This window comes from Pristiophorus japonicus, unplaced genomic scaffold (genome assembly GCF_044704955.1).
Source record: "Pristiophorus japonicus isolate sPriJap1 unplaced genomic scaffold, sPriJap1.hap1 HAP1_SCAFFOLD_523, whole genome shotgun sequence".
Lineage (NCBI taxonomy): Eukaryota > Metazoa > Chordata > Chondrichthyes > Pristiophoridae > Pristiophorus > Pristiophorus japonicus.
Genome location: NW_027254430.1, coordinates 366,037 through 392,055, shown reverse-complemented (window position 1 = coordinate 392,055; position 26,019 = coordinate 366,037). Strand labels below are relative to the sequence as shown.

The following is a 26,019-nucleotide window of genomic DNA, read 5'->3' as shown; positions in this document are numbered from 1 at the left end:
GAGCACCTTAAAGGCCAGGTATCACTTTTACACCCACCGGCGCTCCCAGGGCCAGAAGATTCCTTGCGGGGCAGTACGGTTTTTGCGGGATCTTTGCGGGAAATGTTGCCGAACGGTTTCGTGCTCGGAATCGGTCACGAGGTCATCCTTCGCAAGCTGCTGTCTGCCGGATCCCGGGATAAACGGGCCCTTTTCGGAATGGGAGGCAGTGACTAGTGGGGTACCGCAGGGCTCAGTGCTGGGACCCCAGCTATTTACAATATACATCAATGATTTAGATGCAGGAATTGAGTGTAATATCTCCAAGTTTGCAGATGACACTAAGCTGGGTGGCGGTGTGAGCTGTGAGGAGGATGCTAAGAGGCTGCAGGGTGACTTGGACAGGTTAGGTGAGTGGGCAAATGCATGGCAGATGCAGTATAATGTGGATAAATGTGAGGTTATCCACGTTGGGGGCAAAAACATGAAGGCAGAATATTATCTGAATGGTGACAGATTATGAAAAGGGGAGGTGCAACGAGACCTGGGTGTCATGGTTCATCAGTCATTGAAAGTTGGCATGCAGGTACAGCAGGCGGTGAAGAAGGCAAATGGTATGTTGGCCTTCATAGCTAGGGGATTTGAGTATAGGAGCAGGGAGGTCTTACTGCAGTTGTACAGGGCCTTGGTGAGGCCTCACCTGGAATATTGTGTTCAGTTTTGGTCTCCTAATCTGAGGAAGGACGTTCTTGCTATTGAGGGAGTGCAGTGAAGGTTCACCAGACTGATTCCTGGGATGGCTGGACTGATATATGAGGAGAGACTGGATAAACTGGACCATTATACACTGGAGTTTAGAAGGATGAGAGGGGATCTCATAGAAACATATAAGATTCTGACGGGAGTGGACAGGTTAGATGCAGGAAGAATGTTCCCGATGGTGGGGAAGTCCAGAACCAGGGGACACAGTCTTAGGATAAGGGGTAGGCCATTTAGGACTGAGATGAGGAGAAACTTCTTCACTCAGAGAATTGTTAACCTGTGGAATTCCCTGCAGCAGAGAGTTGTTGAGGTCAGTTCATTGGATATATTCAAGAGGGAGTTAGATATGGCCCTTACGGCGAAAGGGATCAAGGGGTAAGGAGAGAAAGCAGGAAAGGGGTACTGAGGTGAATGATCAGCCATGATCTTATTGAATGGTGGTGCAGGCTCGAAGGGCCGAATGGCCTACTCCTGCACCTATTTTCTCTGTTTCTATGTTTCTATCTGAGCAAGGCCATCACGACAGCCCAGGCCTTCATATCCACGAGCGATAACACGAAACAGATTCGAAGCTCACCGGCAAGTACTGTGCATAAAATAATGTATTCAGCAGGCAGCACGGCACAGGACAGGGCCCACATGACCGCAGAGGCCAGACCTAGGCCTCGAGTGACTCAGGGTCCGCCGTGGGCCGTGAATGCGTATCCATTAGCACCATGTTGGCGCTGCTGGGGTCAGCCATCGAGCCCATCAATGTCGATTCAAGCCCTGTGTGTGCAAGGGCCGTGGAACAATGGGGCACCTCCAGCGAATGTGCAAACGGTCTGTGACTCACCACGTGGCAGAGTCAGGAGAGGACCATCGATCCAGCGAGGGTCACGCTGAACGAGCAGGAGAGGCAACTCAACCTGAGGCTGAAGGGGAAGTACATGGGGTACACACCTTCACCACCAAAAGCCCTCCGATAATGTGAAAAGTTGGACCTAACGGCACTCCAGTCTCCATGGAACTAGACACGGGGGCGGGTCAATCAATAATGAGCCAGAAGGCATTCGAGAGGCTGTGGGGGGGGGCGACAGAGCACAACGACCCAAGCTGATCCTGATTCAGGCAAAGCTGGGCACCTGCACCAAGGAACTGAGACCAGTTATTGGTAGTGCGGGCATAAGGGTATCCCATGAGGGAGCGGTGCACGATTTACCTCTGTGGATTGTTTCAGGTGATGGGCCAATGCTGCTTGGTAGAAGGTGGATGGGGAAGATTCGATGGAACTGGGAAGACCTCTGCGTACCTTCTCCGGCGAACAACCTCTCCCCTTGCTCAAAGGCTGAGCAAGCCCCCCACCTTCAGCTGAACCAGGCGTCGAAGTGCAGATCCATTTGCAGACCCCCGAGGCACAGGCCGCTCGTCGCGACCACCAGGAGGCGAAGACCAACCGAGCAGCGGTTACAGACGGGGGTACCCAGCACCCGAAGCCGACGACCTCTTGGCGGCGACGGAAGAGGCTCCAGGTCGACCAAGCGGAGTGGGGCTCCGGCCGAAACCATCCGAATGTGTCTTCCCGACGCCAGAGGCGGGAATCCCTGGGGACGAAGATGGCGGCAGTCGAGAGAAGCGTCCAGATCACGGGTCGAGAGAAACGTCCAGACCACGGGATGTGGCCGCTACGGAACAGAGGCATGTGTTGGCCAGCGAGGAAGGCCACTGGGTTTGGGGCAAAGGTAAAGGGGGGGGCCGCTGAGAAGGCCAGGAACCCACTATGTTCCAATAAGTTGTTTGCAACTGTGGAACCCATGTGAGCGTTCTTTCGTGGCCAATGATGTACTATCATATGGGGTCGGGGGTACGTTAAAACAAGCCAAAGTAGCGGGCAAACACCAATCGGTCGTATATGTATCTGACAAAGTACTTGTAGGAAGTGATGTGTTACCACACGAGGTCGGGAGTGTTGTACACCAAGCCAAAGTAGCGGGCGAGCCCTAACCGGTTGTATATGTATCTAACAGTTGTATATGTATCGGTGCTGTGACCACAACTGTTTACAATATACACAGATGACCTGGAAGAGGGGACAGAGTGTAGTGTAACAAAATTTGCGGATGACACTAAGATTAGTGGGAAAGCGGGTTGTGTAGAGGACACAGAGAGGCTGCAAAGAGATTTAGATAGGTTAAGCGAGTGGGCTAAGGTTTGGCAGATGGAATACAATGTCGGAAAGTGTGAGGTCATTCACCTTGGGAAAAAAAACAATAAAAGGGAATATTATTTGAATGGGGAGAAATTACAACATGCTGCAGTGCAGAGGGACCTGGGGGTCCTTGTGCATGAAACTCTTTTGAGAAATGCTACCAACCGGTTTCCAAACATGGTCTGTTGGCGAGTTAAGGTCAACGTGATAACCACTACACTACGGAAACGTTGTTCCAAAATGTTAGTTTGCAGGTGCAGCAGGTAATCAGGAAGGCGAATGCAATGTTGGCCTTCATTGCGAGAGGGATGGAGTACAAAAGCAGGGAGGTCCTGCTGCAACTGTACAGGGTATTGGTGAGGCCGCACCTGGAGTACTGCATGCAGTTTTGGTCACCTTACTTAAGGAAGGATATACTAGCTTTGGAGGGGGTACAGAGACGATTCACTCGGCTGATTCCGGAGATGAGGGGGTTACCTTATGATGATAGATTGAGTAGACTGGGTCTTTACTCGTTGGGAGTTCAGAAGGATGAGGGGTGATCTTGTAGAAACATTTAAAATAATGAAATGGAGAGACAAGATAGAGGCAGAGAGGTTGTTTCCACTGGTCGGGGAGACTAGAACTCGGGGGCACAGCCTCAAAATATGGGGGAGCCAATTTAAAACCGAGTTGAGAAGGAATTTCTTCTCCCAGAGGGTTGTGAATCTGTGGAATTCTCTGCCCAAGGAAGCAGTTGAGGCTAGCTCATTGAATGTGTTCAAGTCACAGATAGATAGATTTTTAACCAATAAGGGAATTAAGGGTTACGGGGAGCGGGCGGGTAAGTGGAGCTGAGTCCACGGCCAGATCAGCCATGATCTTGTTGAATGGTGGAGCAGGCTCGAGGGGCTAGATGGTCTTCTCCTGTTCCTAATTCTCATGTTCTTATGTTCTTATAAGTGTTCGTAGCAAGTGATGTGTTACCACACGAGGTCGGGAGTGTTGTACACCAAGCCAAAGTAGCGGGCGAGCCCCAACCGGTTGTACATGTATCCTGTAAGTTACCCAAGGCAGTAGCCTGCCTTCATGGGGCAAAAGAGAAGCACCAAAGAGGGTCCCAATATGTGCCCGAGTCAGACAAGCTGCCCATCCCACAGTTTCGGGAGAGCAGAGGCACATTATCAAGGCTTTGTATGGAATATGTCTCACACTGTCTGTGCTCTGTAACATGATCCGCCACGGGCCAGGCACTGAGAATGGCGCTGATGCCCTCAGTTGACCAACCTTGCCCACCCCCCCCGGGGTGGAAACGGCGCAGCCCACAGACCTGCTCGTTGTTACTGAAGTGCGAGAAAGCGATGGGTCCACCGTAAGGGCCCCCTCAGTTTAGGCCCTGGACCAGCCAGGGTCCCACATTACCGCCTGCTCACGGCGAACCGCCAGACGGGAGTGTTGCAGCTTATCCGTCGCAAAGACGTAATGCTCATCCCATCAGATTGCCCTCCCCCGCCGTGTGGGACAAACCCTGCAACGTGTTACAAAGAAAGGCAGGGAGGCTACACACAGTCGGTGGTGCGGGAACCTCCGTACTACGTCCCAGGATCCACGGGGGACCACACGGCCTCCCGCTACCACTGAAAGTCTCAGGGCCGTATCGGCCCATCCTGGGCTCTCCAGGCCTTAGGGCCAGCGACAATAGTCCGCAGCGGGCAGCCCAGATCACCAAGCCGAGCACCACACGTGTCGCGGTAGACTTCCTACAGACCCCGGCTGTCCCGGGTTGCTACGCAGTCACCGGACAGAGTCGCTCAGGACCGAGCCTTCCGCCTGCTATCAGCAGAGAATGCACCACGATCGTACGGCCCCCCTCCACGCCACATCAGAATAAGTGACGTGGACAATATTCAGGGCCCCCAGATGGGGCCGAGAGCACTGTGTGAGACAAAGAGGGGAATGGAGTGTGTGTGTGTGTGTGATGAAAATGGAGTGTTTGGTTGTGAAACCATGTACTGAGCAAACGCAGAAAGCGTTTGGACCAGACCAGACTGCAAACTATCGATAAGCAGGCCACCATTGTGAAAGGACCTGGCCACGTCTGTCCCATCACACCAGGCACTCGGCCGGGCAGCAACGTTCCGACCAACTCACCCAGGCCAGGAATTCAAATCAGGTGATCGACCCGGGGACACAGGGCGTCATATCGCCTCAACTTGCACATAACTGGTACATAAGCCTTTGGAGGGGGCGGGGGGGGGGGAGTGATGTTATGTATGCACCTAAACCTCACCAATATGTCAGACTTGCCACTAGGGGGCACACCTGTGGGAGGCCTAAGGGTCACTTGTGCACCCTGGGACAAGCAGGTACATAAGGTGATCCACCATGCTGCTTCCCCACTCTGGGGTCTCAATAAAGAGACCAAGGTCACAATAGTTTCAGCTTACGATACGGTCCCGTGGATTTATTCTGAACATAACAGTGATGGGGAGGGCAGAGAAAAATGCTGTACCTGCATGCCAACTTTCAATGACTGATGAACCATGACACCCAGGTCTTGTTGCACCTCCCCTTTTCCTAATGTGTCACCGTTCAGATAATATTCTGCCTTCATGTTTTTGCCGCCAAAGTCGATAACCTCACATTTATCCACATTATACTGCATCTGCCATGCATTTGCCCACTCACCTAACCTGTCCAAGTCACCCTACACACTTTTAGTGTCCTCCCCACAGCTCACACTGCCACCCAGTTGGAGATATTACACTCAATTCCCTCATCCAAATCATTAATGTATATTGTAAATAGCTGGGGTCCCAACACTGAGCCCTGCGGCACCCCACTAGTCACTGCCTGCCATTCTGAAAACGACCCATTTATCCCGATTCTTTGCTTCCTGTCTGCCAACCAGTTCTCTATCCACGTCAATACATTACCCCCAATACCATGTGCTTTAATTTTGCACACTAATCTCTTGTGTGGAACCTTGTCAAAAGCCTTTTGAAAGTCCAAATACACCACATCCACTGGTTCTCCCTTGTCCACTCTACGAGTTACATCCTCAAAAAATTCGAGAAGATTTGTCTGGCATGATTTCCCTTTCATAAACCCATGCTGACTTGGATCGATCCTGTCACTGCTTTCCAAATGTGCTGCTTTTTCATGTTTAATAATTGACTCCATCATTTTCCCCACTACCGATGTCAGGCTAACCGGTCTATAATTACCCGCTTTCTCTCTCCCTCCTTTTTTAAACAGCGGCATCACATTAGTTACCCTCCAGTCCATAGGAACTGATCCAGAGTCAATAGACTGTTGTAAAATGATCACCAATGCATCCACTATTTTGAGGGCCACTTCCTTAAGTACTCTGGGATGCAGGCTATCAGGCCCCGGGGATTTATCAGCCTTCAATCGCATCAATTTCCCGAACACAAGTTCCCACCTAATACGGATATCCTTCAGTTCCCCCTTCTCACTAGACTCCCCCCCCACCCAGTCCCCGAGTACTTCCGGAAACTTATTTGTGTCTTCCTTCGTGAAGACAGAACCAGAGTATGTGTTTAACTGGTCCGCCATTTCTTTGTTCCCATTATAAATTCACCTGAATCTGACTGCAAGGGATCTATGTTTGTCGTCACTAATCTTTTTGGAAGCTTTTGCAGTCAGTTTTTATGTTGCCTGCAAGCTTCCTCTCATACTCTATTTCCCCCCTCCTGGTTAAACCCTTTGTCCTCCTCTGCTGTGTTACAAAATTCTCCCAGTCCTCAGGTTTGCTGCTTTTTCTGGCAAATTTATATGCCTCTTTCTTGGATTTAACACTATCCTTCATTTCCCTTGTGAGCCACATTCCCCATTTTATTTTTACTCCAGACAGGGATGTGTAATTGTTGGAGTTCATCCGTGTGATCTTTAAATGTTTGCCATTGTCAATCCAACATCAACCCTTTAAGGATCACTGGCCAGTCAATTCACATCTCACACCATCAAAGTTATCTTTCCTGAACTTCAAGCCCCTCATCTCTGAATTAACTCTGTCACTCTCCATCCAAATAAAGTATTTGACCCATATTTACAATTAAAGCCCTTGCTAATTTAAATACTGAACTAATTTTGAGTAGGCCCCAGTGAGATTTGAACCCACTACCGCTGGTTTACTAGACCAGTGCTCTAACCCCTGAGCTATGGATCTACCTGCTTTGAACTAGACAGGGGAAGGAGCAGGAAAGAGATGGGAAGGGAAAAGAGAGAGTGGAAGGAGGGAGAGAGAGGGGAAGGGGAGAGAGGGGGAAGGAGTGAGAGGGAGGGGAAGGGGAGAGAGAGAGGGGAAGGAAAGAGGACAAGGCGAGGGAGGGGGAAGGGGGGAGAGGGGAATGTGTGAGCGATGGGGAAAAAAGATGTAGAATGGGTCTTGATGGGGAATAGAGAGAGATTTGGAAAGGGACAGAGAGTCGAGAAGATCCTGTTGTTCCAGGGTCAGTCTCAGAGCTGTTTAATATTTATAATTTAAACCTCTTGTTAATTGATGGTGAATTTAAATGCTGAACTAATTTTGAGGAGGCCAGTGAGATTTGAACCCACGACTCCTGGTTTACAAGACCAGTGCTCTAACCCCTGACCTATGGAGCCACCTGTAACACCAGCTCCTGTTTGCATCTTACTATTGTTAACAAGGAGGTGGAGCCCGAATAATCATTCTCGGTGATTCATCCCTGAACATTGACAGAATCTTACAGAACACAAGGAGGGCCATTTGGCCCATCGTGTCTGTGCCGGCTCTGTGAGAGAGATTAGTGCTTGGAAGTTGTAAAAGGAGGGAGAGAGGGGAATGAGTGGGAGAGGGAATGGGAGAGAGAGGGGGAAGGAGTCAGCCAGAGGAGAATGGGAGAGAGCAGAATGGGAGAGAGTGAGAGTGGGAGGGGAGAGAGATGGGAAGTCGAGAGAGGGAGGAGGCAGGGGAGAGAGAAAGGAAGGGGAGAGAGAGGGAGCAGGGGAGAATCTGAAGAGAAAGGCAAAAGAGGGAGAGAGGAGTGAATGGAGAGAGAGGAGTTAGGGGAGGGAGCGGAAGGAGAGAGAGGGGAAGGAGAGAGAGAGAGGGGAGGGGGAGAGAGAGATGGAGAAAGTGAGATCGCGGGAAAGTGAGAGAGGAGTAAAAAAAAATGCAGAATGGGTCGTGATCTGGAAAGCAGAGAGACAGGGAAAGGTGTGAGGGGAGCCTGATGTTCCAGGGTCAATCTCAGAGCTGTTTAATATTTATATTGGGTAGAATGTGGGAAGAATTGAGAGACAGGGGGAAGGGGAGTGAGAGGTGGGGAGCGGAAGGGGGAGAGAGAGAGACAGGAAAGGATAGAGAGTGGGTGTGGCAAGGGAGGGGGGAGACGGGCAAAGCGAGATCGCGGGAAAGGGGGTAAAAGATGCAGAATGGGGGTCGGCAGAGAGAGATTTGGATGGAGAGAAAGTGTAATGGAGACGACAGCCTGTTGTTCCAGGGTCGGTATCAGAGCAGTTTAATATTTATAATTAAAGCCCTTGTTAATTGACGGTGAATTTAAATATTGAGCTAATTTTGAGTAGGCCCCAGTGAGCCCACGACCCCTGGTTTACTAGACCAGTGCTCTAACCCCTGAGCTATGGAGCCACCTGCTCTGGGAAATACAGGGTAAGGAGCAGGAAAGAGAGGGGAAGGGAAAAGAGAGAGTGGAAGGAGTGAGAGAGACGGGGAAGGGGAGAGAGAGGGAGGGGGAAGGGTGGCGATGGAGTGAGTGAGAGAGGATAATGGATGAGAGCGGAAGGGGAGAGTAAGAGATGGAAGGGGAGAGAGGGGAAGGGGAGAGTGGGGGAAGGGGAGAGAGATGGGAAGGCAAGAGAGGGAGGAGGCAAGGGAGAGAGAAAGGAAGTGGAGAGAGAGGGAGAACAGGAGACTCTTAAAAGAAAGGGAAAAGAGAGTGAGAGAGGAAGGGGAGAGAGTGGGGAAGGGGAGATAGTGGGGAAGGGGAGAGAGTGGGGAAGGGGAGAGAGAGGGGAAGGGGAGAGAGAGGGAATGGGAAAGTCAGAAAGGAAAGGAGAGAGCGAGAGAGGGAGGAGAGAGACTGAGGAGTGAGTGGGGAGAGAAGAGCGGAGATTGGGGAGTGGAGAAAGCGGGGGACAGGGAGAGGGAAGGAGAGAGTGAGAGGGGGAAGGGGAGAGAGAGAGAGAGAGAGAAGGAGAGAGAGAGGAGTTTGTCAGTAGTTGTTATTACAGCGATAGTCCACTAGGTGGGGCTCTATTAGAGGAAGAGAGAGGGAAGGGGAGAGTGAGGGGAAGGAGTGAGAGAGAAGGAAGGGGAGAGTGAGGTGAAGGAGTGTGAGAGAGGGAAGGGGAGAGTGAGAGGAACGAGTGGGAGAGGGAAGAGGCGAGTGAAGGGAAGGAGTGAGAGCAAGGGAAGGGGAGAGTGAGGGGAAGGAGTGAGAGAGAGGGAAGGGGAGAGTGAGGGGAAGGAGTGAGAGAGAGGGAAGGGGAGAGTGAGGGGATGGAGTGAGAGAGAGGGAAGGGGAGAATGTGGGGAATGAGGGAGAGAGTGGGGAAGGGGAGAGAGTGGGGAAGGGGAGAGAGTGGGGAAGAGGAGAGAGTGGGGAAGGGGAGAGAGAGGGGAAGGGGAGAGAGAGGGGAATGAGGGAGAGAGAGGGGAACGGGAGAGAGTGGGGAAGGGGAGAGAGAGAGGAACGGGAGAGAGTGGGGAATGAGGGAGAGAGTAGGGAAGGGGAGAGAGTGGGGAAGGGGAGAGAGTGGGGAAGGGGTGAGAGAGGGGAACGGGAGAGAGTGGGGAAGGGGAGAGAGAGAGGAACGGGAGAGAGTGAGGAAGGGGTGAGAGAGGGGAACGGGAGAGAGAGGGGAAGGGGAGAGAGTGGGGAAGGAGAGAGAGCGGGGAGGGGGAGAAAGTGGGGAATGAGTGATAAAGAGAAACGGGGAAAGCGAGAGAGCGGGAAAGAGTAAAAAGAGGCAGAATGTGGAAAGCAGGGAGTGAGGGAGAAGGGGAGTCTTCTGTGCAAGGTTCGGTCTCGGAGCTGTTTAATATTTATAATTAAACCCCTTGTCAATTAACAGTGTATTTAAATACTGAGCTAATTTTGACAAAGCCCCAGGAAGATTTGATCTCACGACCCCTGAGCTATGGAGCTACCTGATCTGGGAAAGATTGGGGAAGGAGCAGGAACGAGACGGGAAGGGAAAAGAGAGAGTTGAATGAGTGAGAGAGAGGGGAAGGGGAGACAGGGAGGAAGAGAGAGGGGAAGGGGAGAGACAGAGGGGGAGAGGAAAGAGGGGGGAAGCGGAGAGAGTGTGTGGAAGGGAGGGAGAGAGTGGATGGAGTGAGAGAGGCAAGGAGAGAGGGGGGAGGAGTGGTTAGCGGACAGAGGGGTTGGGGAGAGAAGTAAGATAGACGAGGAAGGAGAGAGAGGGGAAGGAGTGGGGAGTGAATGAAAGTAGAGAGGGAAGGGGAGAGCAAGAGAGGGGAAGGGGTGAGAGAGGGTGAGGGACGGGGGGAGAGGGGAATGAGTGAGAGACGGGGAAAGCGAGATAGTTGGAAAGGGAGAGAGGAGGAAAAAGATGTGGAACGCGTCGTGATGGGGAAGGGAGAGAGAGCAAGACAGACAAGAAGAGGAGAGGGGAAGCTTGTTGTTCCAGGGTCGGTCTCAGAGCTGTTTAATATTTATAATTAAAGCCCCTGTTAATTGACGGTGATTTTAAATATGGAGACTAATTTTGAGTCGGCCCCAAGTGAGATTTGAACCCACGACTCCTGGTTCACTAGACCAGTGCTCTAACCCCTGAGCTATGGGGCCAGGGGCAGACAGGGGAAGGAGCAGGAAAGAGAGCAGGAAAGAGAGGGGAAGGGAAAAGAGAGAGTGGAAGGAGTGAGAGAGAGGGGGAAGGCGAGAGAGAGGGAGGGGAAAGGGAGAGAGTGGGGAAGAGAGGGAGGTGGGGCAAGAGAGGGAGGGAATGGAGAGAGGGAGAGTGTGGAAGGGGGGAGAGAGGGGAAGGGAAGAGAGTGGGGAAGGAGTGGAAGAGAGAAAGGGAGAGGAGAGAATGAGAGGGGAAGGGGATGGGGAGACAGGGAGGAAGAGAGAGGGGCAGGGGAGAGAGAGGGAGGAAGGGGAGAGAGATGTTAAGGGGAGAGAGGGGGAAGGAGTGAGCGAGAGAGGGGGAGAACCTGAAAGGAAAGGGAAAAGAGAGAGACGGGAGTGTAAGAGTGTGGTGGTGGTCCCGGGGGTCAGGTTCACCTCTGACCTACTTGAGCGGTTCGAATCGCTCCCACTCCCTTGGGTTCGGGACTCTGGATTTATTTGGGGGGTGTGACAAAGTGCAAAGGTCACTGGTTTGGTGCAAAAGAACTTTGATTTTATTAAAGACAAGAAAATACAATGTCAAAACTTATAATCACTCGAATAAAGAACAATACATTACACAGTAAAATGACACCTCCCACCTCCCCATCCCTAATCCTAGCTAGGTTAGACTCCAGGGCAGGCAGGGACTATGCTTACCAATCCTTTCTGGTCAGTTAGCGGTAGTTCGCGGTTTCGGGGTTCCTTGAATTGTGTAGGTTCTGCTTGCCGTACCCCGAACGTTGGAGAATACTTCTAGCTGCACAATCTTCAGTTGGGTTGAGTCCACTGATGCGGTAAAGCACGTTTTGGATCTATGGGGTAAGTACCCGGTTTTCTTCGTTAGAAATAGGTTCAAAGTCTCTTTAGGTAATGTTTTCACCTGTTGGTAGTCAGGCCTTAGATTGCAGACTGGAAACTTTCGAATCTTCGGTTTCTTCCAGTTGGAGTTTATTTGGAGTTTGGTCGATCGCGGTGGTTTTTCATTGATACCACGTTGGCTGTGGTCAGTTGTTGCCGCGATGGTGATGTTCTTCCTTCAGGACTTCAGGACTTCGAGGCTGGAGAAGTTAGTTTACAACGGTCACATTGGTTTCTCTCCTTTCTTGATGACACAAGCGTGGTCTCGGTTGTATGGCAAAGTATGTCACACCCTCGAGAGGCGGAGAGGTTTAGGGAGGGAGTTCTAGAGCTTGGGGCCCAGGCAACAAAAGGCACGGCCACCGATGGTGGAGCGATTATCATCAGGGATGGTCAAGAGGGCAGAATTAGAGGAGTGCAGACATCTCAGGGGTTGTGGGGCCGGAAGAGGTTCCAGAGATAGGGAGGGGTGTAGGGGCTGGAGGAGGTTACAGAGATAGGGAGGGGTGTAGGGGCTGGAGGAGATTACAGAGATAGTGAGTAGTGAGGGGCCATGGAGGGATTTGTAAACAAGGATGAGAATTTTGAAATCGAGGCGTTGCTTAACCGGGAGCCAATGTCGGTCAGTGAGCACAGGGGGTGATGGGTGAGCGGGACTGGGTGCGAGTTAGGACACGGGGCAGCGAGCACAGCGGGTGATGGGTGAGCGGGACTGGGTGCGAGTTAGGACATGGGGCAGCGAGCACAGCGGGTGATGGGTGAGCGGGACTCGGTGCAAGTTAGGACACGGGGCAGTGAGCACAGGGGGTGATGGGTGAGCGGGACTGGGTGTGAGTTAGGACACGGGGCAGTGAGCACAGGGGGTGATGGGTGAGCGGGACTCGGTGCGAGTTAGGACACGGGGCAGTGAGCACAGGGGGTGATGGGTGAGTGGGACTCGGTGCGAGTTAGGACATGGGGCAGCGAGCACAGTGGGTGATGGGTGAGTGAGACTCGGTGCAAGTTAGGACACGGGGCAGCGAACACAGCGGGTGATGGGTGAGCGAGACTCGGTGCAAGTTAGGACACGGGGGCAGTGAGCACAGGGGGTGATGGGTGAGCAGGACTGGGTGCGAGTTTGGACACGGGGCAGTGAGCGGGACTCGGTGCGAGTTCGGGCACGGGGGCAGCCGAGTTTTGGATCACCTCTAGTTTACATTGGGTAGAATGTTGGAAGAAGTGAGAGAGAGGGGGAAGGTATGTATTGAGAAGGATAGAGAGTGAGGGGCATGAGTGAGAGACGGGGAAAGTGAGATAGCGGGAAAAGCTGTAGAATGAGTAAGGCAGAGAGAGATTTGGATTGAGAGAAAGTGAAAGAAGAGGGGCGCTTGTTGTTTCATGATTGGACTCAGAGCTGTGTAATATATATAAATGAAGTCCTTGTTCATTGAGAGTGAATTTAAATACTGAGCTAATCTTGAGTAGGCCCCAGTGAGATTTGAACCCACGAACCTTTCTCTACAATACCAATGCTCTAACCCCTAAGCTATGGAACCACGTGTTTCGGGATAGACAGGGGAAGGAGCAGGAAAGAGAGGGGAAGGGAAAAGAGAAAGTGGAAGGAGTGAGAGAAAGGGGGTAAGGGGAGACTCGGAAGGGCAGGGGAGAGGGAAGGAGGAAGGGGAAAGAGATGTTAAGTGCAGAGAGGGGAAGGGGAGAGAGTTAATAATTAAACAGAACCAGGCAGATTTCCAGAGGCTTCCGAGAGAGCTGCCTGCCTTGTTAGGAGCTGTGTGTGCTGTGCTCTGTGAATATATCACAGTGAGAGACGGGGAAAGCGAGATAGTGGGAAAGGGAGAGAGGTAGGAAGGAGTGAGAGAGAGTTGGAAGGGGAGACAGGGAGGAAGAGAGCACGGAAGGGGAGAGAGAGAGGGGAAGGGGAAAGAGAGGGAGGGGACAGAGAGAGGGGAAGGAGAGAGATAGAGAGAGAAGAAAGGAGTGAGAGAGGGGAATAGGAGAGAGCGGAAGGGGAGAGAAAGAGATGGAAGGCGAGAGAGGGAGGGGAAGGGGAGAGAGAGAAGGGAAGAGGAGAGAGGGAGGAGAGAGAGGAGAGAGAGAAAGGAAGGGGAGAGAGAGGGAGAATGGGAGAATCTGAAAAAAAAGGGAAAAGAGAGAGAGAGGAGGGAGGGGAGGGAAGAGAGGGCAGGGGAGAGTGGGGGATGGAAGAGGGTGAGAGATGGGAATGTGAGAGATGGGAAAAGTGAGATAGTGGAAAAAAGATGTAAAACATGGCAGGCAGAGAGAGAGAGAAGGTTGCGAAGAGAGCCTGTTGTTCCAGGGTCAGTCTCAGAGATGTTTAATATTTATAATTAAAGCCCTTGTTAATTGACACTGTATTTAAATATTGAACTAATTTTGAGTAGGTCCCAGTGAGATTTAAACCCACGACCCCTGGTTTACTAGACCAGTGCTCTAACCCCTGAGCTATGGAACCACCTGCCCTGGGCTGTGGGTCATTCCCCAGTTAGTGCTGTGTGTTTGAAGAATGAGGAGGGGTCAGTGAAACGCTCAGATTGTGTCTCATCCCCCAGACTCCTGCCTCTGTCTCTTCAATATTCGCCTCTCAACATCGATATATCGCGTCTTTCACGTAGTAAAACATCCCAAGGCAACTCAGTCACACTCTGTCCCAATCTCTCAGTCTCTCTGTCTCTCTGTCTCTGTCTCTTTCTTTCTGTCTCTCACCTTCTCACTCTGTCTCTCGAGGCGGGAGGGCAGAGCGGGGGAAGGGGAGAGAGAGGGAGAAGGGGAGAGAGAGGGGGGATGGGAGAGATGGGGAGGGGGAGAGTCTGATGGGAAAGGGGAGAGCGAGAGCGAGGGAATGAAAGGGAGGATGGAGGGGAGTGGAGACTGGGGAGGGGAGGGAGAAGGAGAGGGTGGGGAGAGAGAGGAGGGGAGAAAATGAAAAGGGAGAGGGGAAGGAGTGAGCGAGAGGGGAATGGGAGAGAGCGGATGGAAGGGGAGAGCGAGAGAGGGGGGAGGTGAAAGAGAAGGAAGGGGAGAGAGGGGATGGGAAAGTGAAAGAGATGTTAAGAGGAGTGATGGGGAAGGAGTGAGAGAGAGAGGGGAAGGAGTGAGAGAGTGAGGAAGGGGAGAAAGAAAGGGGAAGGGGAGAGAGGGAGAAGGGGAGAATCTGAAAGGAAAGGGAAAGGAGAGAGAGAGAGGAGGGAGGGGAGGAAAGGGAGCGGAGAAGGAGGAGGGAGAGGGAGAGTGGAAAGGCAGAGTCGGAAGGGGAGAGAGTGGGACGGGAAGAGGGTGAGGCGAGGGAGGGGAAAGGGGGAGAGGGGAACGAGTGAGAGACGGGGAAAGCGAGATAGCGGGAAAGTGAGAGAGGAATAAAAAGATGTGGAACGGGTCGTGATTGTTGTATACACATGTAAACGTCACCAATATGTAAGACTTGCCACTAGGGGGCACACCTGTGGGAGACCCAATGGTCACCTGTACACCCTGGGACAAGCAGGTATATAAGGTGACTCACCATACTGCTTCCCCACCCTGGAGTCTGAATAAAGAGCACAAGGTCACCACAGTTTGAGCTTGCAATACAGTCCTGTGGATTTATTCTGAACATCACTCACTGGCGACGAGTAACGGATCACCAACCTTCACACGGTAATGGCTGCCGTTGGTCTTGTTGAGGGATTTGTTGAGGGTGATGATTTGGGAAGCCTTCGTTGAGCGTCCCGACCGGTACTACGTCGCCAATGAACAGGACGAGGCTGAGAGAGGGCGATCAAGACCAGGGCGATTCTCCTCACCGTATGTGGGTCTCCGATATACGGCCTGCTCAAAAACCTGCTGGCACCGGTCAAACCAGAGGAGAAGACTTACACAGAGCTGTGTGTGCTGGTGTGGGAACGCCTCAAGCCGAAGGAGAGCACCTTAAAGGTCAGGTATCACTTTTACACCCACCGGCGCTCCCAGGGCCAGAAGATTCCTTGCGGGGCAGTACGGTTTTTGCGGGATCTTTGCGGGAAATGTTGCCGAACGGTTTCGTGCTCGGAATCGGTCACGAGGTCATCCTTCGCAAGCTGCTGTCTGCCGGATCCCGGGATAAACGGGCCCTTTTCGGAATGGGAGGCAGTGACTAGTGGGGTACCGCAGGGCTCAGTGCTGGGACCCCAGCTATTTACAATATACGTCAATGATTTAGATGCAGGAATTGAGTGTAATATCTCCAAGTTTGCAGATGACACTAAGCTGGGTGGCCAGTGTGAGCTGTGAGGAGGATGCTAAGAGGCTGCAGGGTGACTTGGACAGGTTAGGTGAGTGGGCAAATGCATGGCAGATGCAGTATAATGTGGATAAATGTGAGGTTATCCACTTTGGAGGCAAAAACAGGAAGGCAGAATATTATCTGAATGGTGACAGATTAGAAAAAGGGGAGGTGCAACGAGACCTGGGTGTCATGGTTCATCAGTCATTGAAAGTTGGCATGCAGGTACAGCAGGCGGTGAAGAAGTCAAATGGTATGTTGGCCTTCATCGCGAGGGGATTTGAGTATAGGAGCAGGGAGGTCTTACTGCAGTTGTACAGGGCCTTGGTGAGGCCTCACCTGGAATATTGTGTTCAGTTTTGGTCTCCTAATCTGAGGAAGGACATTCTTGCTATTGAGGGAGTGCAGCGAAGGTTCACCAGACTGATTCCAGGGATGGCTGGACTGATATATGAGGAGAGACTGGATAAACTGAACCATTATACACTGGAGTTTAGAAGGATGAGAGGGGATCTTATAGAAACGTATAAGATTCTGACGGGACGGGACAGGTTAGATGCAGGAAGAATGTTCCCGATGTTGGGGAAGTCCAGAACCAGAGGACACATTCTAAGGATAAGGGGTAAGCCATTTAGGACCGAGATGAGGAGAAACTTCTTCACTCAGAGAGTTGTTAACCTGTGGAATTCCCTGCCGCAGAGAGTTGTTGAGGCCAGTTCATTGGATATATTCAAGAGGGAGTTAGATGTGGCCCTTAAGGCTAAAGGGATCAAGGGGTATGGAGAGAAAGCAGGAAAGGGGTACTGAGGTGAATGATCAGCCATGATCTTATTGAATGGTGGTGCAGGCTCGAAGGGCCGAATGGCCTACTCCTGCACCTATTTTCTATGTTTCTATGTTTCTATCTGAGCAAGGCCATCACGACAGCCCAGGCCTTCATATCCACGAGCGATAACACGAAACAGATTCGAAGCTCACCGGCAAGTACTGTGCATAAAATAATGTATTCAGCAGGCAGAACGGCACAGGACAGGGCCCACATGACCGCAGAGGCCAGACCTAGGCCTCGAGTGACTCAGAGTCCGCCGTGGGCCGTGAATGCGTATCCATTAGCACCATGTTGGTGCTGCTGGGGTCAGCCATCGAGCCCATCAATGTCGATTCAAGCCCTGTGTGTGCAAGGGCCGTGGAACAATGGGGCACCTCCAGCGAATGTGCAAACGGTCTGTGACTCACCACGTGGCAGAGTCAGGAGAGGACCATCGATCCAGCGAGGGTCACGCTGAACGAGCAGGAGAGGCAACTCAACCTGAGGCTGAAGGGGAAGTACATGGGGTACACACCTTCACCACCAAAAGCCCTCCGATAATGTGAAAAGTTGGACCTAACGGCACTCCAGTCTCCATGGAACTAGACACGGGGGCGGGTCAATCAATAATGAGCCAGAAGGCATTCGAGAGGCTGTGGGGGGGGGCGACAGAGCACAATGACCCAAGCTGATCCCGATTCAGGCAAAGCTGGGCACCTACACCAAGGAACTGAGACCAGTTATTGGTAGTGCGGGCATAAGGGTATCCCATGAGGGAGCGGTGCGCGATTTACCTCTGTGGATTGTTTCAGGTGATGGGCCAATGCTGCTTGGTAGAAGGTGGATGGGGAAGATTCGATGGAACTGGGAAGACCTCTGTGTACCTTCTCTGGCGAACAACCTCTCCCCTTGCTCAAAGGCTGAGCAAGCCCCCCACCTTCAGCTGAACCAGGCGTCGAAGTGCAGATCCATTTGCAGACCCCCGAGGCACAGGCCGCTCATCGCGACCACCAGGAGGCGAAGACCAACCGAGCAGCGGTTACAGACGGGGGTACCCAGCACCCGAAGCCGACGACCTCTAGGCGGCGACGGAAGAGGCTCCAGGTCGACCAAGCGGAGCGGGGCTCCGGCCGAAACCATCCGAATGTGTCTTCCCGACGCCAGAGGCGGGAATCCCTGGGGAGGAAGATGGCGGCAGTCGAGAGAAGCGTCCAGACCACGGGTCGAGAGAAACGTCCAGACCACGGGATGTGGCCGCTACGGAACAGAGGCATGTGTTGGCCAGCGAGGAAGGCCACTGGGTTTGGGGCAAAGGTAAAGGTGGGGGGCCGCTGAGAAGGCCAGGAGCCCACTATGTTCCAATAAGTTGTTTGCACTGTGGAACCCATGTGAGCGTTCTTTCGCGGCCAATGATGTACTAACATATGGGGTCGGGGGTACGTTAAAACAAGCCAAAGTAGCGGGCGAACAACAACCGGTCGTATATGTATCTGACAAAGTACTTGTAGCAAGTGATGTGTTATCACATTACCGCCTGCTCACGGCGAACCGCCAGACGGGAGTGTTGCAGCTTATCCGTCGCAAAGACGTAATGCTCATCCCATCAGATTGCCCCCCGCCCTGTGGGGCAAACCCTGCAACGTGTTACAAAGAAAGGCAGGGAGGCTACACACAGTCGGTGGTGCGGGAACCTCCGTACTACGTCCCAGGATCCACGGGGGACCACACGGCCTCCCGCTACCACTGAAAGTCTCAGGGCCGTATCGGCCCATCCTGGGCTCTCCAGGCCTTAGGGTCAGCGACAATAGTCCGCAGCGGGCAGCCCAGATCACCAAGCCGAGCACCACACGTGTCGCGGTAGACTCCCTACAGACCCCGGCTGTCCCGGGTTGCTACGCAGTCACCGGACAGAGTCGCTCAGGACCGAACCTTCCGTCTGCTATCAGCAGAGAATGCACCACGATCGTACGGCCCCCCTCCACACCACATCAGAATAAGTGACGTGGACAATATTCAGGGCCCCCAGATGGGGCCGAGAGCACTGTGTGAGACAAAGAGGGGAATGGAGTGTGTGTGTGTGTGTGTGATGAAAATGGAGTGTTTGGTTGTGAAACCATGTACTGAGCAAACGCAGAAAGCGTTTGGACCAGACCAGACTGCAAACTATCGATAAGCAGGCCACCATTGTGAAAGGACCTGGCCACGTCTGTCCCATCACACCAGGCACTCGGCCGGGCAGCAACGTTCCGACCAACTCACCCAGGCCAGGAATTCAAATCAGGTGATCGACCCGGGGACACAGGGCGTCATATCGCCTCAACTTGCACATAACTGGTACATAAGCCTTTGGAGGGGGCGGGGGGGGAGTGATGTTATGTATGCACCTAAACCTCACCAATATGTCAGACTTGCCACTAGGGGGCACACCTGTGGGAGGCCTAAGGGTCACTTGTGCACCCTGGGACAAGCAGGTACATAAGGTGATCCACCATGCTGCTTCCCCACTCTGGGGTCTCAATAAAGAGACCAAGGTCACAATAGTTTCAGCTTACGATACGGTCCCGTGGATTTATTCTGAACATAACAGTGATGGGGAGGGCAGAGAAAGATTTGGAAGGGGAGAGAGAGTGTGAGGGAGACAAGGGGAGGAGAGGGGAGCCTGTTGTTCCAGGGTCGGTCTCAGAGCTGGTTAATATTTATAATTAAAGCCCTTGTTAATTGACGGTGAATTTAATAAATAAGCTAATCTTGAGGAGGCCCCAGTGAGATTTGAACTCACGACCCCTGGTTTCCGAGAGCAGTGCTCTAACCCCTGAGCTATGGAGCCACCTGCTTTAGGAAAGACAGGAGAAGGAGCAGGAAAGAGAGGGGAAGGGAAAAGAGAGAGTGGAAGGAGTGAGAGAGAGGGGGAAGGGGAGACAGAGAAGGAAGGAGTGAGAGAGAGGGGGAAGGAGTGAGAGAGAGGGGGAAGAGGAAGAGAGGGAGGGAAAGGAGTGAGAGGGGGAAAGGGGAGAGAGCTTGTGGAAGGGAGGGAGAGAGTGTGGAAGGGAGGGAGAGAGTAGAAGGAGTGAGAGGGGGAGGGGGAGGGGAAGAGAGGGGAGGAGTGAGAGAGAGAGGGGAAGTGGAGAGAGAGTGGAAGGAGTGAGAGAGGGGGAAGTGGAGACATGGAGGAAGAGAGAGAAGGGAAGGGGAGAGAGAGAGGGGGAGAGGAGAGAGATGGGGAGAGGAGAGATGGGAATGGGAAAGAGAGGGAGAAGGGGAGAATCTGAAAAGAAAGGGAAAAGGGAGAGAGAAAGGAGGTAGGGGAGGAGAGAGAGGGGAGGGGAGAGGGAAAGGGAGAGTGAAAAGGCAGAACGGGAGGGGGAGAGAGGGTGGAGAGAGTGGGTAGGGGAATGAGGGGGAGGGGAGAGAGAGGGAAGATAGAGGAGGAAGGAGAGAGAGGGAAGGAGTGCGCGGTGAATGAAAGTGAGAGAGAAGGGGAGAGAGGGGAAGTGGAGAGCGAGAAAAGGGAAGGGTTAGAGAGAGGCGGGAAGGGGAAGGTGATCGTGGAGGAGTTGGAAAGAGAAGTGAAGGGAAAAGGGAGAGAGAAAGAGGGGCGAGGGGAAAGAGAGGGGACGGAGAGAGAGAGAGTGAAAGGATGGGGGAGAGAGGGGGAGGGGAGTCTGTGAGGGACGGGGAAAGCTCGATAGCGGGAAAAAGATGCAGAACGGGAAGGGAGAGCGATATTACTGGAGACAAAAGGAGATTGTTGCTCCAGGATCAGTCTCAAAGCTGTTTAATAGCCTTGTTAATTGAGGGTGAATTTAAATATTGAGTTAACTTTGAGGAGGCCCCATTGAGATTTGAACTCATGACCGATGGTTTACAAGACCAGTGCTCTAACCCCTGAGCTATGGAGCCTCCTGTTTGAGGAGTTACAGGGGAAGGAACAGGAAAGAGAGGGGAAGGGAAAAGAGAGCGTGGAAGGAGTGAGAGAGATGGGGAAGGGGAAAGAGAGGAAGGGGAGAGAGAGGGAGACGGAGTGACAGAGAGAGGAATGGGAGAGAAGGAGAGGTGGAGGGGAGAGACGGGAAGGGGAGAGAGATGGGAAGACGAGAGAGGGAGGAGGCAGGGGAGAGAGAAAGGAAGGGGAGACAGAGAGGGCGAAGGGGAGAATCGGAAAAGAATGGTAAAGAGAGAGAGTGGAGGGAGGGGAGGGACGAGAGTGGAAGGGGAGAGGGAGAGTGAAAGGGAGAGTGAAAAAGCAGAGGGGGAAGGGGAGAGAGGGGGGAGAGAGGGGGAGGGGAGAGAGAGGCAAGATAGAGGAGGGAGGAGAGAGGGGGGAAGGAGTGGGGGGAGAATGACAGTAGAGAGGAAAGGGGAGAGAGAGAGAGGGAGGGGAAGGGGAGTGAGCGAGGGGAATGGTAATGTGGGAGGGGAAGGGGAGAGAGAGAGGGGGAGGGGGAAAGAGCAGGGAGGAAGAGATAGAGTTAAGGGGGGGAGAGAGAGCGGAAGGACTGAGAGAGGGAAGGGGAGAGAGAAGAATAGATGGTTCTGTTGTGTATCTGTAAAGCATGCACTCCCATCTTCCGCCACCAGGGAGCACATCCCCTGAAGTCCCAAGGGATCCCAGCATCCCTTGGGAGCATGGTATTTCAGCCGGGCCCTAAGGCCTGTTCCTCACTCTGGAGTGTCTTAATAAAGACTGAGGTCACTGTTACTTTAACCTCCCTGTGTGCAGTCTCATCTGTGTTAGGAACACAACAGGTTCATTCTCTGGTTACCAACCAGTAACTAGTGGTGTGCCGCAGGGATCAGTGCTGGGACCCCAACTATTTACAATCTATATTAACCACTTGGAAGAAGGGACTGAGTGTAACGTAGACAAGTTTGCTGACGATACAAAGATGGGAGGAAAAGCAATGTGTGAGGAGGACACAAAAAATCTGCAAAAGGACATCGACAGGCTAAGTGAGTGGGCAAAAATTTGTCAGATGGAGTTTAATGTTGGAAAGTGTGAGGTCATGCACTTTGGCAGAAAAAAATTAAAGAGCAAGTTATTATTTAAATGGAGAAAGATTGCAAAGTGCCGCAGTACAGCGGGACCTAGGGTTACTTGTGCATGAAACACAAAAGGTTAGTATGCAGGTACAGCAAGTGATCAGGAAGGCCAATGGTATCTTGGCCTTTATTGCAAAGGGGATGGAGTATAAAAGCAGGGAAGTCTTGCTACAGTTATACAGGGTATTGGTGAGGCCACACCTGGAATACTGCGTGCAGTTTTGGTCTCCGTATTTACGAAAGGATATACTTGCTTTGGAGGCAGTTCAGAGAAGGTTCACTCGGTTGATTCCGGGGATGAGGGGGTTGACTTATGAGGAAAGGTTGAGGAGGTTGGGCCTCTACTCATTGGAATTCAGAAGAATGAGAGGTGATCTTATCGAAACGTATAAGATTATGAGGGGGCTTGACAAGGTGGATGCAGAGAGGATGTTTCCACTGATGGGGGAGACTAGAACTAGGGGGCATGGTCTTAGAATAAGGGGCCGCCCATTTAAAACTGAGATGAGGAGGAATTTCTTCTCTCAGAGGGTTGTAAATCTGTGGAATTCGCTGCCTCAGAGAGCTGTGGAAGCCGGGACATTGAATACATTTAAGACAGAGATAGACAGTTTCTGAACCGATAAGGGGATAAGGGGGCGGGCAGGGAAGTGGAGCTGAGTCCATGATCGTATTAAATGGTGGAGTAGGCTCGATGGGCCGTATGGCCGACTCCTGCTCCTATTTCTTATGTTCTTATGTTTTTATCGTAGAATCTGAAAAGAAAGGGAGAAGAGACACAGAGAGTGGGTAGGGGACAGAGGGGGAGGGGAGAGGGTGACAGAGAGGAATGAGTGAGAGACTGGGGAAAAAAGGTTACAATGGGAAGGGAGGAGAGAGTGTAAGAGACGGGGAAGGGTAGACAGGGAGCCTGTTGTTTCAGGGTCGGTCTTTGAGCTGTTCAATTTTTATAATTAAAGTCCTTGTTAATTGACAGTGAACTTAAATACTGAGCTAATTTTGAGTAGGTCCCAGTGAGATTTGAACCCACGACCCCTGGTTTACTAGACCAGTGCTCTAACCCCTGAGCTATGGAGCCACCTGCTTTGTGAAAAGACAAGGGGAAGGAGCAGGAAAGGGAGGGGAAGGGAAAAGAGAGAATGGAAGGAGTGAGAGAGAGGGGGAAGGGGAGAGTAAGAGATGGAAGGGGAGAGGGGGGAAGGGGAGAGAGATGGGAAGGCAAGAGAGGGAGGAGGCAAGGGAGAGAGAAAGGAAGGGGAGAGAGAGGGAGAACGGGAGATTCTGAAAAGAAAGGGAAAAGAGAGCGAGAGAGGAAGGAGGGGAGGGAGGGAAGTGGAGAGTGAAAAGGCGAGGGGAAGGGGAGAGAGGGTGGAGAGACTGGGTCAGTGAAAGAGACAGAATGAGAGAGTGGATTGCTGAGAGAGAGGGTGAGGCGATGGAGGGGGGAGAGGGGAATGAGTGAGAGCTGGGAAAGCGAGATCGTGGGAAAAAGATGTAGAACAGGTCATGATGGGGAAGAGAGAGACAGGAGTCTGTTGTTCCAGGGCTGGTCTCAGAGCTGTTTCATATTTATAATTAAACCCCTTGTTAATTGACAGTGAATTTTAATACTGAGCTAATTTTGAGTAGGCCCCAGTGAGATTTGAACCCACGACCCCTGTTTTACTAGACCAGTGCTCTAACCCCTGAGCTATGGAACCACCTGCCCTGGGCTGTGGGTCATTCCCCAGTTAGTGCTGTGTGTTTGAAGAATGAGGAGGGGTCAGTGAAACACTCAGATTGTGTCTCATCCCCCAGACTCCTGCCTCCGTCTCTTCAATATTCGCCTCTCAACATCGATATATCGGGTCTTTCACGTAGTAAAACATCCCAAGGCAACTCAGTCACACTCTGTCCCAATCTCTCTGTCTCTCTGTCTCTTTCTCTCTCTCCCTCTGTCTCTCTCTCTCTCTGTCTCTCTATCACTTTCTCTCTGTCTCTCTATCACTTTCTTTCTGTCGCTCACTGTGCCTCGAGCCGGAAGGGGTTAAAGAGGGGGAAGGGGAGAGAGAGAGAGAAAGAGATGGAGAGAGAGAGGAGCATGTCAGTAGTTGTTATTACATCGGTAGTCCACTAGGTGGGGCTCTATTAGAGGAAGAGAGCGGGAAGGGGAGAGTGAGGGGAAGGAGTGAGAGAGAGGGAAGGGGAAAGTGAGGGGAAGGAGTGAGAGAGAGGGAAGGGGAGAGTGAGGGGAAGGAGTGAGAGAGAGGGAAGGGGAGAGTGAGGGGAAGGAGTGAGAGAGAGGGAAGGGGAAAGTGAGGGGAAGGAGTGAGAGAGAGGGAAGGGGAGAGTGAGGGGAAGGAGTGAGAGAGAGGGAAGCAAAGAGTGAGGGGAAGGAGTGAGAGAGAGAGTGAGGGGAAGGAGTGAGAGAGAGACGGGGAAGAGGAGAGACAGAGGGAACACCAACAATAATGTATATTTATATAGCGCCTTTAACATAGTGAAACGTCCCAGGGTGCTCCACAGGAGGATTATGGGATAAAAATTTGACACCGAGCCACAAAAGTAGAAATTAGCGCAGGTGAAGAGGTCGGTTTTAAGGAATGTCTTGAAGGAGGAAAGAGAGGTAGAGAGGTGGTGAGGTTTAGGGAGGGAGTTCCAGAGCTTGGGGCCCAGGCAACAGAAGGCAAGGCCACTGATGGTGGACCGATTATAATCAGGGATGGTCAGATGGCAGAATTAGAGGAGTGCAGACATAAGGACATAAGAATTAGGAACAGGAGTAGGCCATCTAGCCCCTTGAGCCTGCTCCGCCATTCAATGATTGTGGGGTTACAGAGATAGGGAGGGTTGTGGGGCTGGAGGAGATTACAGAGATAGGGAGGGTTGTGGGAAGTTACAGAGATAGGGAGGGTTGTGGGGCTGGAGGAGATTACAGAGATAGGGAGTAGTGAGGGGCCATGGAGTGATTTGTAAACAAGGATGAGAATTTTGAAATCGAGGCATTGCTTAACCGGGAGCCAATGTAGGGCAGCGAGCACAGGGGGTGATGGGTGAGCGGGACTCGGTGCGAGTTAGGACACGGGGTCAGCGAGTACAGGGGGTGATGGGTGAGTGGGACTCGGTACGAGTTAGGACACGGGGCAGTGAGCACAGGGGGTGATGGGTGAGCGGGACTCGGTGCGAGTTGGGACACGGGACAGTGAGCACAGGGGGTGATGGGTGAGCGGGACTCGGTGCGAGTTAGGACACGGGGGCAGCAAGCACAGCGGGTGATGGGTGAGTGGGACTCGGTACGAGTTAGGACACGGGGGCAGTGAGCACAGCGGGTGATGGGTAAGCGGGACTGGGTGCGAGTTAGGACACGGGGCAGTGAGCACAGGGAGTGATGGGTGAGCGGGACTCGGTGCGAGTTGGGACACGGGGGCAGCGAGCACAGGGGTTGATGGGTGAGCGGGACTGGGTGCGAGTTAGGACACAGGGCAGTGAGCACAGGGGGTGATGGGTGAGTGGGACTGGGTGCGAGTTAGGACACGGCGGCAGTGAGCACAGGGGGTGATGGGTGAGCGGGACTCGGGTGCAAGTTAGGACACGGGGCAGTGAGCACAGTGGGTGATGGGTGAGTGGGACTGGGTGCGAGTTAGGACACGGGGTCAGTGAGCACAGGGGGTGATGGGTGAGTGGGACTGGGTGCGAGTTAGGACACGGGGCAGCCGAGTTTTGGATCACTTCTAGTTTATATTGGGTAGAATGTAGAAAGAAGTGTGAGAGAGGGGGAAGGGGAGAGGATGGGGAGAGTGAGGGGAAGGGATAGTGAGTGTGGCGAGGGAGGGGCAAGGGAAATGAGTGAGAGACGGGGAAAGCGAGAAAAATATGAAGAACAGGTCGTGATGGAGCAGGGAGAGGGAGATTTGGAAGGGGAGAGAGAGTAGAAGAGACACAAGAAGGAGGAGAGGGGAGCCTGTTGTCTCAGAACAGTCTTGGAGCTGTTTAATATTTATAATTAAATTCCTTGTTCGTTGAAATTGAATTTAAAGACTGAGCTAATTTTGAGTAGGCCCCAGTAAGATTTGAACCTACAACCCCTGGTTTACTAGAGCAGTGTTGTAACCCCTGAGCTATGGAACCACCTGCCCTGGGTTGTGGGTCATTCCCCAGTTAGTGCTGTGTGTTTGAAGAATGAGGAGGGGTCAGTGAAACGCTCAGATTGTGTCTCATCCCCCAGACTCCCTCTCTCCTTTCCCTTCTGACTTTCCCCTTCCCCCTCTCTAACCCCTTCCGGCTCGAGAGACAGTGAGCGACA

The 26,019-nt window shown here is 52.5% G+C and overlaps 6 non-coding genes across 6 annotated transcripts; all 6 read right to left on the bottom strand.

The window, feature by feature from the left end:
• Positions 1-10,654: 10,654 nt before the first annotated feature.
• On the bottom strand, positions 10,655-10,728 carry trnat-agu (transfer RNA threonine (anticodon AGU)). The gene has a single exon. It is a non-coding gene; the product is annotated as a tRNA-Thr (tRNA).
• Positions 10,729-14,031: 3,303 nt separating this feature from the next.
• Positions 14,032-14,104, bottom strand: trnat-agu (transfer RNA threonine (anticodon AGU)). Its single transcript has one exon. It is a non-coding gene; the product is annotated as a tRNA-Thr (tRNA).
• A 5,347-nt stretch (positions 14,105-19,451) lies between these two features.
• Positions 19,452-19,524, bottom strand: trnap-cgg (transfer RNA proline (anticodon CGG)). Its single transcript has one exon. It is a non-coding gene; the product is annotated as a tRNA-Pro (tRNA).
• Positions 19,525-20,524: 1,000 nt separating this feature from the next.
• Positions 20,525-20,597, bottom strand: trnat-ugu (transfer RNA threonine (anticodon UGU)). The gene has a single exon. It is a non-coding gene; the product is annotated as a tRNA-Thr (tRNA).
• A 2,145-nt stretch (positions 20,598-22,742) lies between these two features.
• trnat-agu (transfer RNA threonine (anticodon AGU)) lies at positions 22,743-22,815 on the bottom strand. Its single transcript has one exon. It is a non-coding gene; the product is annotated as a tRNA-Thr (tRNA).
• Positions 22,816-23,364: 549 nt separating this feature from the next.
• On the bottom strand, positions 23,365-23,437 carry trnat-agu (transfer RNA threonine (anticodon AGU)). Its single transcript has one exon. It is a non-coding gene; the product is annotated as a tRNA-Thr (tRNA).
• Positions 23,438-26,019: the final 2,582 nt, after the last annotated feature.